Source organism: Mytilus californianus, unplaced genomic scaffold, assembly GCF_021869535.1.
Source record: "Mytilus californianus isolate M0D057914Y unplaced genomic scaffold, xbMytCali1.0.p SCAF_2, whole genome shotgun sequence".
Taxonomy (NCBI): Eukaryota; Metazoa; Mollusca; class Bivalvia; order Mytilida; family Mytilidae; genus Mytilus; species Mytilus californianus.
The window spans coordinates 85,368,384-85,385,075 of record NW_026262668.1 but is presented as its reverse complement, the minus strand read 5'-3'; the positions used below and the strand labels follow the sequence as shown (position 1 = coordinate 85,385,075).

General features: G+C 31.8%; 1 protein-coding gene across 1 annotated transcript in view; it reads left to right on the top strand.

Annotated features, from left to right (window-relative positions):
- The window catches only part of LOC127730341 (muscarinic acetylcholine receptor M2-like), a 116,858-nt gene that overhangs the window by 1,995 nt on the left and 98,171 nt on the right, over nucleotides 1–16,692 (top strand). The gene's annotated exons all lie outside the window — the stretch shown is intronic.

Sequence of the window (16,692 nt, the reverse complement as noted above, 5' to 3'; positions counted from 1 at the left end):
TTTGCCATATCATACAGTCCTCAACGGCCATTAGGGGTACGTAACGGGGAACAATACCCCTAATTAAAATTAATGACCTCAATCTTATTATCGGTAGGCCGCGTGAAAGGAATTGACAAAGTGTTGCTTAGAATGGTAATTTGTGCAAGGAGAAGACATAAAATATCAAAAAATTATAAATAAGGACATGTTGGATGCCTTAAATTTTAGTAAATTACAAATGTTATGTGCAAATTTGGAAAACAATATTCAAGTTGCAAACGTTTAAATAAAACCTTACAGTATGTCATTAGTTAACATAGGTACATAGGAAATAGACATCTGGCAAACATAAGTTATCACAGTTTAAACCTAAAGAACCATTGAACATTATATTAAAACTAACGACTATCATAGATTTACAGGCATCTGACATGGGTTAGGCACCTATAATGTGGCGGGATTAAACATGTTTTTGAGGGCTCAACCCCGCACTAAACTGGGACAGTGGTGTAACAGCATAATTAAGAACAAACTATTAAAACCAGTATAATTGCCACTGGACGTTAAGCAAACAACAATCAATGAACTAATCAATTGGTTTAAAAAGGCATGACGCATTAGGGTGTAATACCACCAAATCATAGTACGTCACATCCGGTTGCATCATACGAAAATAGGTCGAAAAAAAATATTCCCTTGAATTTGACAGTTGTAGGTAATTGATCCTACATTTCATTGCAGTAAAACATTTCTGAGTCATAAACATATATCTTGGGTATTTCAAAGCACCATTATTTCTTTATTTGGGGTTTCTATAGAATATTTTGGAAACTTGAGGTTACATGGTTACTAAAGCTTGTACACAGGTTAAAAAAGGGGAAAAATTTGATTGGTTAACTTCCAGTGATGGTTATTTTCTTATATGCAATGAAATGTTATGTGAAATTTTTTCTATAGAACTGGACAGGATAAATCTTTACTCATGCCAAGTATTTCTTTATTTGAAACAAAGATAAATTCTGCACAATTTTTTGAAAAGTGCAAATTTAACAAAGACTAATAGGGGAAAATCAATGGTGGTATTACACCTTAGGTCGGCAAAAAGCACATAAAACAAATAACAAAAAGTCAAAAAGACAAAAGACACCGAGTAGCAATCTTAGAGTGATGGCAGTAACATAAATCTGGTCGTCAGTGACACCTAATAAATAAATCTAATTTATAAAATATCAATATGTACACATTCATGTGATTTAGTATAAAGACGACACAAAGTCTACGGAAAAAACGACTTTGTGCAATGCCAAAATATAATTATCGACGGGATTTATGACTATACTTATTTAGTTATGTTTTAATTTGATAATGAAATAAATTAAGATTAAGATTATTTTTACATAAAAACCCGGACCCTATATTTGCGTTTTTTTTTATTTATAGTAATTGAATTCGGAAAAAAATTGGCTATATTTCGTCTGTATTTTTAGAATATAATTCACCGCAAAACTGAAAATAAACCGAACAATTTATACATGCATGTATACATAATTTCAGGGTAACAAAATATAAAAAAAAATGTATTGTGAAATATCAGCTGCAACTCGAATATGAAGCTTTGTATGGGGGTAATTGAATCGACGCGTGATATTAAACCTCTTTAAACATTTATTTCAACAGTTAATTTCCTTTGCAGATTTGCACTTTTCATTAGACACATTGACTACTTCTGCAATGTATGTATCATTCTATTATTCTCTGCTCAAAATCAATACCCATCTTTGTAAAAATTGTTTAGCAAATCACCTGAATAATACAAAAGGCCATTTTTCTTTGATTATTTTAGAAATTTATTATCTCAGTTGATATGACTACATCTTAATCGGGAAAAACATGTTTTCATTCATTTTGATAAAAAAGAAAGAACCGGCAGGTTAAAAAGTATCAGGTCTGTGTTAGTCTTTGGTTATCTCTCTTTTGACGAAAGAAAATTACAATGAATTGTAAATTGAGAAAATTGTTGATTCTTTTAATCATTATTTGAGGCGATTAGATAATTTTTATTATTTACTCTAATTACAAGCTTTTTACGAGTTTCAATGTATAATAACTGAAAATAATACATTCTTAGCTAACCTTATGATATGGGTAATTTCATTTTGAATAAAGTGAATCTTTAGGACAAGAACTAACTAAGCATATACGGTCTTTAATAATAGACAACTGTCTTTACTAACTCCAATCGACGTGCATAATGAACCATACTGTATCAACGGATTGTCGCAGATTCTGAATGCAAGCTCAGTTCTTAACATTTAGGTATTAAATGAAAATAAAACTTTATAAATTCCGTACGTCCGAATATTTACCTTGGTCAGCAACGCTCAAACCTAAACATTGAAAGCCATAGATATAGGGGACTGCATTTCGGAGCAGACTTCATACGGCAACACTATTATAATGCAAGATCTTGGGAAATTTCCTGAGTAAATCTCCACAGAATTACAACGCTGAAAAAAACCAGAAGAACCATTAAGTCTTGTTCACGGCTACATACTAGCAAACTGTTGTTAATCAAAAATTATATCAGAGCAAGGATTGACAAACAAAAGTATAACTATAAATTTTATCCCTTTCGATGTTAACTAAAAAGAAAATATGAAAGGACAGTTCCTTAACTAGTTTGATTTATAGGCAGTATATGATATGAAGTTTAGTTTTAGTTTTTGCAGGTAGTAATAACTTCGAATTCCTCGCTAAATCTTTATATTTCGGGAGGAAAAATTGTACAAAATATGATACCTGCGAGACTTAAAGCTTCAACATTCATTCAGTTCATCCCATTTCCTTCTTCAGTCTTATTTCTAAATCTAAAATTGATATATTCAGAATATTCTTTGTTTTTAGTTTACTTCATACTACACACAGCAGTATACAATGTGCAGAAGTACTTTCAGAAAAGAATTATTTCAAGAATTACATTTAGTCTTTCTATCGTGAAATAATTCATTGAATTCTACTTCTGTCACACAGTCATGTAGAAAATCACATAAAGTACATGTCTAGCCCTACTTGTTTTCGGTAAGTACGCTTTTGCATATTCTGTATCGTTTAAGCACTTAGAGATTGATAAAAATAAATAGTTTTATCGATCATTCCTTGCAAATTATCAAATAGCTAAGCCTTGAACATGCTTCAATGCATTTCCAAGCTGTTTTGCACTCATTTCCATACTTTCGCCAACTGATAATGAAGTGATTTCATGATCACACTAACGATAACACTTTATGTCTTTTTGTAGACAGGTCGATGTCTTTTATTCGTGTGTATGGAATTTAGTTAAAGTAAAGTGTTAATTCAATCTAACCCAGGTCTGATTTCATTTACATTTACAACACATTCGTCACTCAAAAAACAAACAAAAAACAATTAGAATCCCTTTGTCAAAAACCGGTCACCTTATAAACTAAAATTTTCATAAAACTACAAAATCGGATAATATTGAATGTGAATATTTATAGATTGCTAAGTAACTGCAGTGGCATCTTGTATTAACAACTGCTAGTTACAAATAAAATTATGTATGAGTCGTCTACCAAACTACATTTTTTATTAACAATTGCTAGTTATTATTCGTATACCAAACTACATCTTTTATTAACAACTGCTAGTTATTACAATGTAGTCGTTTACTAAACTACATCTTGTATTAACAACTGCTAGTTATTACAATGTAGTCGTTTACTAAACTACATCTTGTATTAACAACTGCTAGTTATTACAATGTAGTCGTTTACTAAACTACATCTTTTATTAACAACTGCTAGTTATTACAATGTAGTCGTTTACTAAACTACATCTTTTATTAACAACTGCTAGTTATTACAACGTAGTCGTTTACTAAACTACATCTTGTATTAACAACTGCTAGTTATTACAATGTAGTCGTTTACTAAACTACATCTTGTATTAACAACTGCTAGTTACAAACAAAAGTATGTATGAGTTGTCTACCCAGCTACATTTTTTTTAATTAATAACTGATAGTTATTAGTAGTCTGTTAACTACATCGGAAGATAAAGAGTGTATGACATGTTTTCTAAGAACTGAGGAGCCTATCGTTAAGGTGATCAATGCAAATTCGAGAGTTATATTGGCGGTAAAAATAATTAATTGTGTTGTAAGGATTGTGATTTGGGGCTGTAACTTACCATGCTAAACTTCTGTTGCTGATTGTTTTTTGATTGAACGTTCACTTCATAATTCCAAGTTTAATGAATTTCTTGATACCATCAGTTCCAGTGAGCTTTTCTTTAATTAAGGATATTACAGACCTGAAATATGGATACCATGTTATTTGGATATTCGTCCATGAGACTACAAACAACGACAATAAAAATAAGCATCAAAAGACGCCTGGAGGGTAATACTAAAACGGTCTTTTACATAAACAAGAATATATCTTATTTTTGCACTAGCCTTCACCTTTGGGGTCAATACTTACGACTAAACAGATAACTTTGTTATCATATTGGATAAATTATATAGCACCATCCAATGTCATTCGGTTTGTAGAGTAAGAGGTGTGCGAATAAAGAAAGTGTGTAAACATATGGTTGATACATGTACTCTCGGGACATCGATCAACCCATCTGAATATTCAATAATAGATAATGATCTAAGTCACGTCCCGGCTGTCGTCTTATAATAAATATTTAACATATGTTCAAATATATGCACCAAACCATTTCTTTGGTAATGATATGTATTCCATTCTAACAGGGCATTTTTATTTTTGGTTTATCTTTTATTCACCAAGGCTGCTTCCAAAATCTCTCAAAAAACGTTACTGTGCAAGTTCAAAGCTATTGTAAAAATCCAGATTGTAAAATAACACTGAGTTTTTATCATTTTCATTTCTTTCCTTTTGTTGAACTTGTCGTAGCAATTTTCCCCATCCTCTTTTCCCTGATTACAAAAGTGATCGTTGAATGACGTCGATTGTTCAAGCCAAACCAAGACACAAACCAAAATAGGTACATGTACGACTATTGTATAGACACATGTCTATTGTTAGAGTTCTGATTCGACCTTACATGTCTTTTGGTTATATGTACCATTGGGTTGCCGTCTATTTTAATTAAAATTTAAAAAAAATCACAGTAAATGTTCTATGAAATGAATTACGATCCAATTAGCCTTATAGTTATTTCATTTACCGAAGAAAAGTATACAAAGAATTTACGTGGAACCGTATATTGTTAACTCATATCAAGAAAAGAAATTAGCATTGCTATGCAATGAGAATATATAGTGTTTTCAGTATTTATGAAATAATTCAATCATCACAATAAAACGAAAGGTGATTCTTATCTGCTTTTACCGTTCAATAGTCATCCTCTGATTCATCTTTGATGTCGTTTTTTTTTTAATTTTCAGTCGTCGGTTTTGTTGTACACAGTGTAAACATTGATCCGAAAAAAAGTAATTTCTATAAAATACAAAACATCACTGATTTAATCTTTTCACTAACTATTTATCCTTGAATTACAACCATTCAAAGTAATTTATTATGACACAAGTAATGTATATCGTATTGATATGCCAAATGTAAATAACTGATTTGCATAAAAATTTTCAGCCATAAAGGACAATGATATCAATGCTAACAATGTCAGTAATGGATATGTGTTTCCGCGTTACCTTGAAACTTTAAAATGATTTAGAATTTCGTCATATCTAATCAAATTGACCTAAACTGACAACAAATTATATTTCCAAATCAAGATACCTCTATATTAGCGTACAGCATTCTTCAAAACAGGTAGAAGTCACTTAAACAACAGCAAACCTACAATAAATATCATATGCCGTAGAAGTCGAAGCAACTCAATAGGAAAATGATAAAAAGGAAAATATTCGCAAAATATTATAAAAAATTCTTGAAATTGAGCAGTTGAACCCTACAACAAATAAAGAACCATTTAGTTGAAGTGAAGACCCTGAGTGATCATTTACAAATTATTTTTGGTTATATAAAAGTCTGATATAAAATCTTATTTATAGGGATACATCATGATGTATCTGTGTCAATTGATCTTTTTATACAAACTTTGAAATATTTCGTTAGCTCTTTTCAAAACCATGCAGTGTGAGGCAACTTTAAAAAAAAATATTGCATGCCGCATACAAACTGGTATTATTTTGTTAGATTTCATTGCCAGATAGGATTAAATACTAGTATATAACTATATTTCTATATTACCCCCCTGTTGTATTCTTCAATGGACAGTTGTAGTGTGATCGACAGCTAGCAAAGAAAGCAGCTTAATCTGCTGCTCGGGACAATCTTGAACTTGCAGTGAGATAAAAGCTGTTTCTCTTTATTGAAGGCCTCACTGAGACTTTCAGATAAAGAACAGCAACAATAGCTCTGTTCCTTTGTTTTTTGTTTCGTGTCATGAGTTGATACATCATCTCATTTTTCCATTACTAAAGTTTAAAGATACCAAAGAATATTCATATGATGAAGACATAATCTTTCAATCAGTTTAATTGAAGTCTGGAGCTGGCATGTCAGTTAACTGCTAGTAGTCTGTTGTTATTTATGTATTATTGTCATTTTGTTTATTTTCTTTGGTTACATCTTCTGACATCAGACTCGGACTTCTCTTGAACTGAATTTTAATGTGCGTATTGTTATGCATTTACTTTTCTACATTGGCTAGAGGTATAGGGGGAGGGTTGAGATCTCATAAACATGTTTAACCCCGCCGCATTTTTGCGCCTGTCCCAAGTCAGGAGCCTCTTGCCTTTGTTAGTCTTGTATTATTTTTAATTTTAGTTTCTTGTGTACAATTTGGAGTTTAGTATGGCGTTCATTATCACTGAACTAGTATATATATTTGTTTAGGGGCCAGCTGAAGGACGCCTCCGGGTGCGGGAATTTCTCGCTACATTGAAGACCTGTTGGTGACCTTCTGCTGTTGTCTGTTCTATGGTCGGGTTGTTGTCTCTTTGACACATTCCCCATTTCCATTCTCAATTTTATAATAAAATAAACTTCAATGAAGAAGGAACTGCAGACCCATTGTTCCCTATATATTTCTACTTTTCTATATAAAAATGTGTGGTGACGAGAAACCCTTTTAGTCGTTTAATTCGGCACTGACATGATTTATAACAAACCTTTCTAAAATTGTCCGTTAATAAATTTTGAAATTATAAGAAACTAAGGTTTCAACTCCCTCAGGCAAAGTTGACCTTAGATAAAAAATTTTAGGTCCTTTTGGGTCATATAGCTCCTCAACCGTTTAGGTTATTATACATTCATGGCTTTCGAATATTCGGCTTTGAGCGTTCCTGATGAAGGTAAATCCAGAAAGAGCTTCGAACGCATGAAATTTATAACGTGTTGTTTACATTTTTTACAGCAGTGGTCGAAACCTCTGCTGGTGGACTATCAGTCCCGAGGGTATTATCAGATCAGTAGTCACTATTTCGGTACTGACATGATCTATAACAACCTTTCTAAAATTGTCCGTTAATAAATTTTGAAATTATAAGAAACTAAGGTTTCAACTCCCTCAGGCAAAGTTGACCTTAGATAAATTTGGCTATTTTTTAGGTCCTTTTGGGTCATATAGCTCTTCAACTGTTTAGGTTGTTATACATTCTTGGCTTTCAAATATTCGGCTTTGAGCGTTCCTGATGAAGTTAAATCCAGAAAAGCTCTTCGGAAGCATGAAATTTATAACGTGATGTTTTCATTTTTTAATGACCATAATTCATTAAAAGATCCTGTGAAACAATAAAATATACCATATGGCAACCAAAACCCATATACTTGTATACTAGTAACTAAAGACAAATGATAAAACGAGAGATATAGAATAGCAATACTCAATAAGTCAGTGCAATACACGAATCTGCATTTTAATTAAAATGAAAAGCACAAACTTAATATATGTGCAAAAAAAAAAATGCAGTACACATGTTTTGACAAATTCAAGGATTACTTCATGTTCAAGTGATATCGTTTTAGAGCAACATAATCCTTAGCTATAACATTTTGTTTTAATGAATATGTACACCTAGTTTTATCGTTGATCTTGTCTCGTTAGTCAATATTGCTAACAGATCGTAGAATAACCGAAAACAATATACAATTTGTATCAAATTCATCGAAACAAATTCTGTTCTATAAACATAATACTATTTCTTTTGATCTATCGACTGTTACAAATTACATAATTTTGAAAACACATATTTTCCACTAACAAGTAATAAACATTAAATATTGATTTCAAAATCAAACACCATTTTGATAATAAAGTAAAGATGTAAAATCAGTTTGCGTCAGAAATGACTGGCGTCTAAAATATTTCATGCCATTTGAGATCTTACAGGAATGTAGCAAATTTCTTGGAAGATTGATGGACACAACCAGTAAATAAGGTTTATATAAGTTTGCATTCTAATACATTATATCGTGCAATTAACACAGTGGCAGTTCATAAAACCAAGACTTTTTGGCATTACTTATCTTCTTAGTGAAAACTGTCAAGTATGGTTGCCATATTAATTATTCAGAGGATCCTATTATTAACTCAGTGTTCTGTACAAGTTTACAAACTTATCAACTGTTAAAACAGCCATTTATATAAAATACACCTTTAGAATTCCAATATATTTGCATGTTTACGATCGCTGAATACTTTCATTTTCGTACTGTCGGCTAAGTAAAATAGATCTTTTAAGGACAATTGTCGCACGATACAAGTCTAAAGCAACAAGACAGGTGTTCGTTAAATAAGCCAACGTGCATACGAACAAAGGAACCATCTAAAACTTAAAACTTTGTGAACTACACTTCTTATCTGAATATACCCCTGTTTTATGTTTATAGTCAGACAAGTATGAAGGTAAATTCTTTGTTTTAGTACACATACAAACGCAAACATTTCATTATATAATGGCTTGATCTTTATCGATAGCTTATTAAGGTCGTAAATTTGCCAGCATCATTAAATATTTCAGCAGAAAAATTTGTAAGAGCTTTTAGAATTCTTACAGTAAAAAGTTCAGCTTCCGCAGGTAAACATAACAAAGAAATTACCATGGATTTTACGATCTGTGTTACGATGTTTAGATGCCGTTATTTTTCCTTTTTTCGATCTTTTTCTATTTGTTTTTGTGTGTGAGTGTTGCTGATGTGTTTTGTTAGGTAATTATGCATTTTCTTGCCATGGTAAATTTGTAAAGTTTAGAAAGCAAAAAAAAACATTATTTGAATTATTTTATGATAAAAATAAGAATTTAAGAATTTATAATATACTTGCGTTTTTTTTAACAACTGTAGATATTTTAATGAATATTTTCCCTATAGATTCTCTCAATTAATCTGTTAGTATCAAATATGCAACTCATTCACATTTGTTATATACTCATTAAAATATATATATTTCAGCACTGCATCGAGTATGATAGACATTTTTTCTCTCGAGACAGTTAAATTTTCAAATTTTTTAATATTTTAAACGTAAAAGCAATTGCAAGATATGCATTTACAAATATTAGTATTGCCACAATTACGATGCAGACCGGTAACTCCGCCCACCTAAGGCTTTGGTCGTGTATATTTCTTCTTTATTATAAAAAAATTGCATCAAATTGTATTTAAATCTTTTCACTGAAAACTCAATGTTACGTATATTATCTTATTTCCGCAAAGATATATCTGAAATGATTAGAAATACAATCAGACAAATGGGTCACCTGTGTTTTTCACGGAAGTGCGGTTGTCCGGTAAGTCCGCGCATGCGTAGTAAACATGTATGGAAGACCGATTCATTATATATTGACGAACTACAACGTTAGGAAATGATGTATTAGTGATGGACCAATAAGAAAAGAGAACGAAATATTAAAAAATTAACGTCAATATGATAAAGAAATTGGTGAAAAAGAAGAACAAACCAAAATGTAAAAACATTTTTTTAATAAGATCAGAAAATAAAGAAAAGTAAAAATATGATTATAAAAAAAGATAAGAATGTCAATAGAATGGTTAATAGTATTCCCATAACAAAATTTCCATCATTCAGTATTCAGAAATGCAGCTAAGACACCATCATGCTTGTCAACTATCTATTTCCAAGTCTGTGCAGTAAATATAGTGATTTAAAAATATAACCCAACATTTTATTTCAGAGACAATATATTTTATTTTTATTCTTTTGAATCGAAAAAATATCACAAAAAAACCCAGAAAGCTTGTGTTAAACTTCCATATACATATTTCTTAAAGATACGGGATCTTAAAGATTTTTTGGAATTTTGTTATTTTGGCTTTTCATAGTTTTAAAATTGAATTATCTCCCTTTGATTTTGATATGACGTAAGCAAATGGTTTTCTTCAAAAATAAAATAATATAGCAGACGAAAATTTTTCTGTAGAGACACACACGGAAGTAAAGGGCGGAGTTATCGGACAGGCGGAGTTATCGGACAGGCGGAGTTATCGGACGGGCGGAATTACCGTACACGACTGTACTAGTAACTAGTACATGTAGAAATCGTACATGACTTTATGATATATTTATCCCTAGAATCAGTCTCTTGGATTTATTCGTAGAAACCTAAAAATAGCCTCACCTAAAGTTTAAGCTCATGCATTTGAAGCTCTTGTCCGACCAAAACTAGAGTACTGCTCAACTATTTGGGATCCACATCAAAACAGCAAATTTCACAAATTGAAAAAGTTTAGAGAAGAGCAGCGCGCTTCTCATGCAACCGCTTCCATAACACCAGCTCAATTACTGAAATGATGACAGACTTAAATTGGTACCCACTTGAAATTAGGCGTTTACGATACAGACTTGTCTTCTATTACAAAATTATACACGAAATTGTTGCAGTCCCTACATACTGTATAACCTGTTGATCCCACTAGACAATAGAACTAGACATAGCAATCCACACTCATTTAGGCAAATACAAACATCTAAAGACAGTTATAAATACTAATTTTACCCACGAACAGTTATAAATTGGAATCATCTGCCACAACAAATAGTATCATGCAGTACAGTACAGGGATTCAAGAGTATGATCTCCGAATCTGTTCTCATCCCCATTTTCTATCCCTAACTATTTTGTTATCAAATGTATATATAGTTTTATCTAAATGAAATTTTTCAAATGTACATACATTATTTTGATTTTTTTCATTTTGTTTCTTTTTATTTTTCTTGCTACAATGTAAATTATAAAATTTTATAGTCGACGCCCGGCGAATAATCTTCAATAATTGAAGGATCGCTAGAAACTTAAAGAAAGAAAGAAAAAATGTATTTTGATATACATTCAAAACATAGACACACATTTGTGTATTTATTTATCTAAAATTTTGGTACTGTCGTTCATCATTATTCGTGGGGTACCAACTTTCGTGGATTTCGTGAGTACAGGTGAACCTAGAATTCAAATGTTCGATGCTTGTATGCAGACTTTTGTAAAACAATGAAAATACAACTGTTTTTATATAAAAATATGGTAGTTCAGACTTGTTGGCATAATTTCATCCCTAACTTGTAAAGTAGTATTAAGGAAGGTGATATGAGAAGCATATATTTCACCAATGAATTCGGTATCTGCTATGATTGAATAACTATCACCTGCAAAACCTGAATATATACAGAGGATTTTTTCACAGTAGATGCTAGAAAGGTTAACCGACTAAAGTCTTACGTAAAAACTTAAAAGCTTGTAAAAAACTATATAAAACGAATTTGCACTCTCTAAATATTAATGGTCTTAACTGTAGCGGTCGGATGAATTCAATAATAAGCACTATATCATTTGGAAACGTATTGGTTTAACAACTACACTATGCTCAAGTGTATATTTTGGGAAGTTACTATTTTCTGGAATCTTGAATGATAGAGCTACAACAATATTTATAATATGTACTTTTGGACTCAGTTCCATACGTGTATTTTTTGTTCAAAAGAGCATTCCTTGGATAATTGTTCATAAATAAATACAAAGCAAATCGTAAACAATAATTAACGTGTTACGAAAATGTATATACGTACTCGACGCTGCTGAGGTTTTAAATGTGTGGACACTGTGTGGGGACTGTGTCAAAACATTGATTATCGATTGAAACCGGTAAAATTCAATTTGCGTGATGATTAACAGGTATCCTACACAAATCTTGGTTCATTTTAAATTATATTAATTTAGAATAATCATTTCTAATATAATTAGTTGTGATTATAGGACGGGAAAAGTGTACGTGTGTGCGAGGGGAGGGGGTTGGTGGTAATTCAAGTATGCACTTTTAGAAAGCATCATCCTGTTGTCCTTGGAAACTAATGCGTGTGAATCTTATATACTTGCGTATGTATGCGATGTCGGTATCTGGAGTAAATTTTTTTTCACGCGGCTCCATGTGTGGTCTGTAAATGACATGAAAATATCTGTCAATTGCCGCTAACACTGTGGGCATTTAATGTCACCTACCATGTAGTTGTCGCCTTTTTTCTACGGTCGACTAAGAAGTATTTCTCGTGCATAGATTTTCACAAAGAATTGGTATCTAAGCATGTATTTGTGCACTCGCAGAGTGAACAGAAACCTCAAAGAAAAATATGCAGGAATATGTATTTAGGATGTCAAACCGGCGAAAAACGAGTCACATTTTACATAGAACCTTTACAAAACAAATCTCAATTTCAGTTTAAACTTGTTTTTTCAAATTCCAAGGAAAACTTAAAACGGAAAGTCCTTTATTCAAATGGCAAAAGCTCATACACATCAAACGAATGGAAAACAACTGTCATATTCCTGACTTGGTACAGGAATTTCCCTATGTAGAAAATGGTGGACTAAACCTGAATTTATAGCTAGCTAAACCTCTCACTTGTTTGACAGTCATATAGAATTCCATTACAAATTTACAATGTGTAAGCAAAACAAACAGACATAATAAGTAAAAACGTCAAAAATTGGTGTACAACAGTCAACATTGTGTAATAATCTTAATTACTATAAAAATAACTATCTATTTCAACAAAAAAAAAAAAAATGGCATAAAGACACTCTATAGACAAAGTACATAAGCAAAAAATGAAAGAAAAGAATACAAAAATGACCATATGACAGGTAGTACTTTTCGGATTCTTTGAAAGGCTGGTCAAACTGGTTAGATAATTTCATACCTCAGAAATTACAATGCGAAATGTTTTGAAACTTTGCATGAATATGTAAAGGATGTCTTTTCCAAAGATCCTCATTTCGTTGGGTCGAACCAGTCACATTTTACATGAAACTAGTGTAAGGGAAATTAAAATTTTCCTCAGTAGGTATTAACAGATTATTACATGTATAAATAAAATCTTTTCCAAGGTCTAATAAGGGCTAGCGAGGCCATAAAGGTGTCATGTTGGTCATTTGTATAATTGCCAAAAATTCACGAAGTTTCAACCGCCGACACAAACGGCAAACTATATCCAAAAAAAATCTATAAAAGGAGTTGCACATTTTCTATGTATATAAACACTTTGTGCAAAGTTTTAAAAGCTCCTAGGTTAGGAAAAAAGTTCCGACCTCAGGTAAACACCCCCTTTAAGTTAAATGGTCCGCCGCTATTGATTTCGAAAACGCAAAAATTTTAAATAACAAGTACATATTGCTATAATTTATAAATGAATGTCCCTTTGGTATCTTTTGCCTCTCTTTTATGAGGGTTGGTGGGAATTTTTTTCTCTCATCCATTATTCCTTTTTCCCGGCTGCCCTTCTCTCTTTTCTTCTAGATTTTATATCCTTTTTGCAATACCCTTGCCTCCTGTCAGTGTTCCAAAAAGAAGAAATATTATGGGAAATTATAAATTTTTATTCCTCACAGAATTATTTTTATGGAATATTTGTTTTAGAAGAAAAAGTTATACTGAAATCTTCTATGTATAATAAAGTTTTCAAAGGGACGTCTGTTATAAGGAACAAATATACATGGACATCAGTAATATGCAGTTTAAACACAAGATTCAATTGATACACAGGTAATTTAAATCCTTGAAGCACTATTGTGTTTTGATACGATACCCACATTTAAAGTCTAATTTGACAACCTCACCGTCGAGTATATACCATTTCGTAACATTGTTACTTGCCGCGTGTGAAAAGTGGCCAATTACATTTTACTCAATAGTTACTTTTCCGAAACATGGCATATATTTCTTTCTTGAAAGTAAGATTGAAGATCTTTACATGCATCCGCAGTAAAACAAAACATTGGTCTAAATGTTATGTCAATCAGCTGAAATCCAAGAAGAAAATAATTGAAAATTCTCAATTCAAGGTCGATTAGAACTTCGTTATTATTTCGAAATGCACAACATTTTATCTGTTTATAGAATTTTACATCTTGTGATCGTCTTTTGAAATAAAATAAATTCTTAGTAATGGGCTCAGTACCATTCAATGAAGTTCAATGTTCTTTGTGCGGTTAAAACTCGATATCTTAAGCCTGGATAGAAATTTGTTTTATCAGTTCTAACGTCATCAAGTACAGAGTGTTAAGTTCGTAAATATATCATACCCTATTACTACATTACATTTTCGCAAGGTGACCTTGAAACAGAAAGTTAGATCCAACTATTCATCTAGCAGTGTATTGCACAGAGTAAAATATAGTAAATGCATTGCTTGTTTGTTCCCCAAAATGATCCATTTACGGGAATTATTTTAGATTTGGATATAATTCTAATGCCGAACTTAACTCCAATTGTGAGTGTAGCATATACATATGGTCACTTAGGTGTTCTGCCGACCGGCAGTAAAACCCTTGCAAACCTTGGGCGTCCTTTTCTGTAACATTCTAAATTTCTCGCCCATCACCCCAGTCGAACCTCCTATTGCAAGACCGACATGTACCTATTGTATTAATTGTCAATTTGTTCTCGTCCTAAACATGCACGACATATTTGCCATTGGACGTATAACAAAAACAAAATCGATATACCAATCATGCGGGCATTAGTTTTCTCCTACGGTTCAATATCAAATATTTCCCTATTCTGAAAAAAGTTAGAGGCGAAAGATACCAAAGGGACTTTCAAACTCATAAGTCGAAAATAAACTGACAACGCCATGGCTAAAGCAGACAAAGACCAACAAACAAACAACAGTACACAAAACACATCATAGAAAACTAAAGACTGAGAAACACAAACCCCACCAAAACTAGGGGTGATCTCAGGTGCTCAAGTGATCCTCTTTTCCATTTAGTCAGGTATATTCCATCGTCCGTTTTCTTTTTTCATTTGTAAACTTCCAATTGATTGAGTGTGTATTTGTTTTGCGAGTGATGCATTCATTGCAGCAGACGCTTATCATGACGACGCACCCGGTCTAGCTCCTTTTTGAGTTCATGCGATTCCCTCACTTTTTTGTTTGTTACATTAATTTGTATCTTCCAAATTTGATTTATTTGATTTATGAGATTTGAACATCGGTAAACAACAGTTGCCTAAAGTAAGCTATTGGTATGCAGAATCTTCCGTTAATCTGTTATCTGATTGCTGGATTGTCCATACTTTCCTTTTGATCAATGCTGATCCAACGTGTTGTTCTGTTGGCTTATTCATAACGAGGATCAGTAAAACAATATGGGTAACGTCCATTATATTTATTTTTTGAAGTATTTGAACTTTGCTACTCATCTTGTTAATCGTTTAACGTGGATCTATTTATAGATGGTTCTACATTCTGAAACCTGTGTGACTGCTTGTTTTTGTTTTGAGAGGCACCAACATTTACAAATGCTGAGATTTTTATCATTTACAAAAATATAAAAATAAATGCAATATATAACTTACAGAAGGTCTTTCTTTTTATAGTGTATATTTCTTAATCAGAAAATGTTATCAACTTCTCCGAAAGGATGCATATCCCATATAAATAAGTAAAAAGGGCATTTTATCAAAAACATTTAAATGTTATCTAGTTGCTCGATATGAGTTGATCTAAAAATGAAAAAAACGTAAAATTTATAATACAATAATCATAATTCTATAGTTGATGCAAAAGAGCATACATATTAAGAAAATCATATTATTGATTTTAATGTTTCACATGATATCGTTTGTGAAGTTCTTTTACTTAGAACGGTTGTGTTGACTTCCCCATCCTCTTTTTGTGTTTCCTACTCAAGTTGAAAAATCTGAGTTCCTTAGTAGAAAAATCGTCTACATATCACATCTTTCCAATCACAATGCATCAAATGGGTAAAAATATATACCAGAATTATTCATACAAGTGAAAATGACAATTTGAATATTTGATATGCACTTTACACTTAGAGGTCATACGAAAGTGATTTCTTAATGTAAACCCTCAAATGATAATCGAACAAAATCCTTTTTTTCTTCTTCGATTTGTAATAGTCTATTTTCCAATTCCTTTATTGACACTGTAGTTAAAGATCCATTTTGTGAGTTGTTTCCCTTAGGAGTGACATATATTTTCATGGACAATGAAGAGCTAACGGAAAGTGCAAATTTATCTGTGCGAAATGTGTGATATCTTTAATTTTTTTATTTTTTTAATAACATTTAATCTTTTTTTTTTAAACTAAACACTTGATATCGATATTTTTATTTTTCATTTAATAAATGGTAATAACGTCTATATAACGCTTTCACG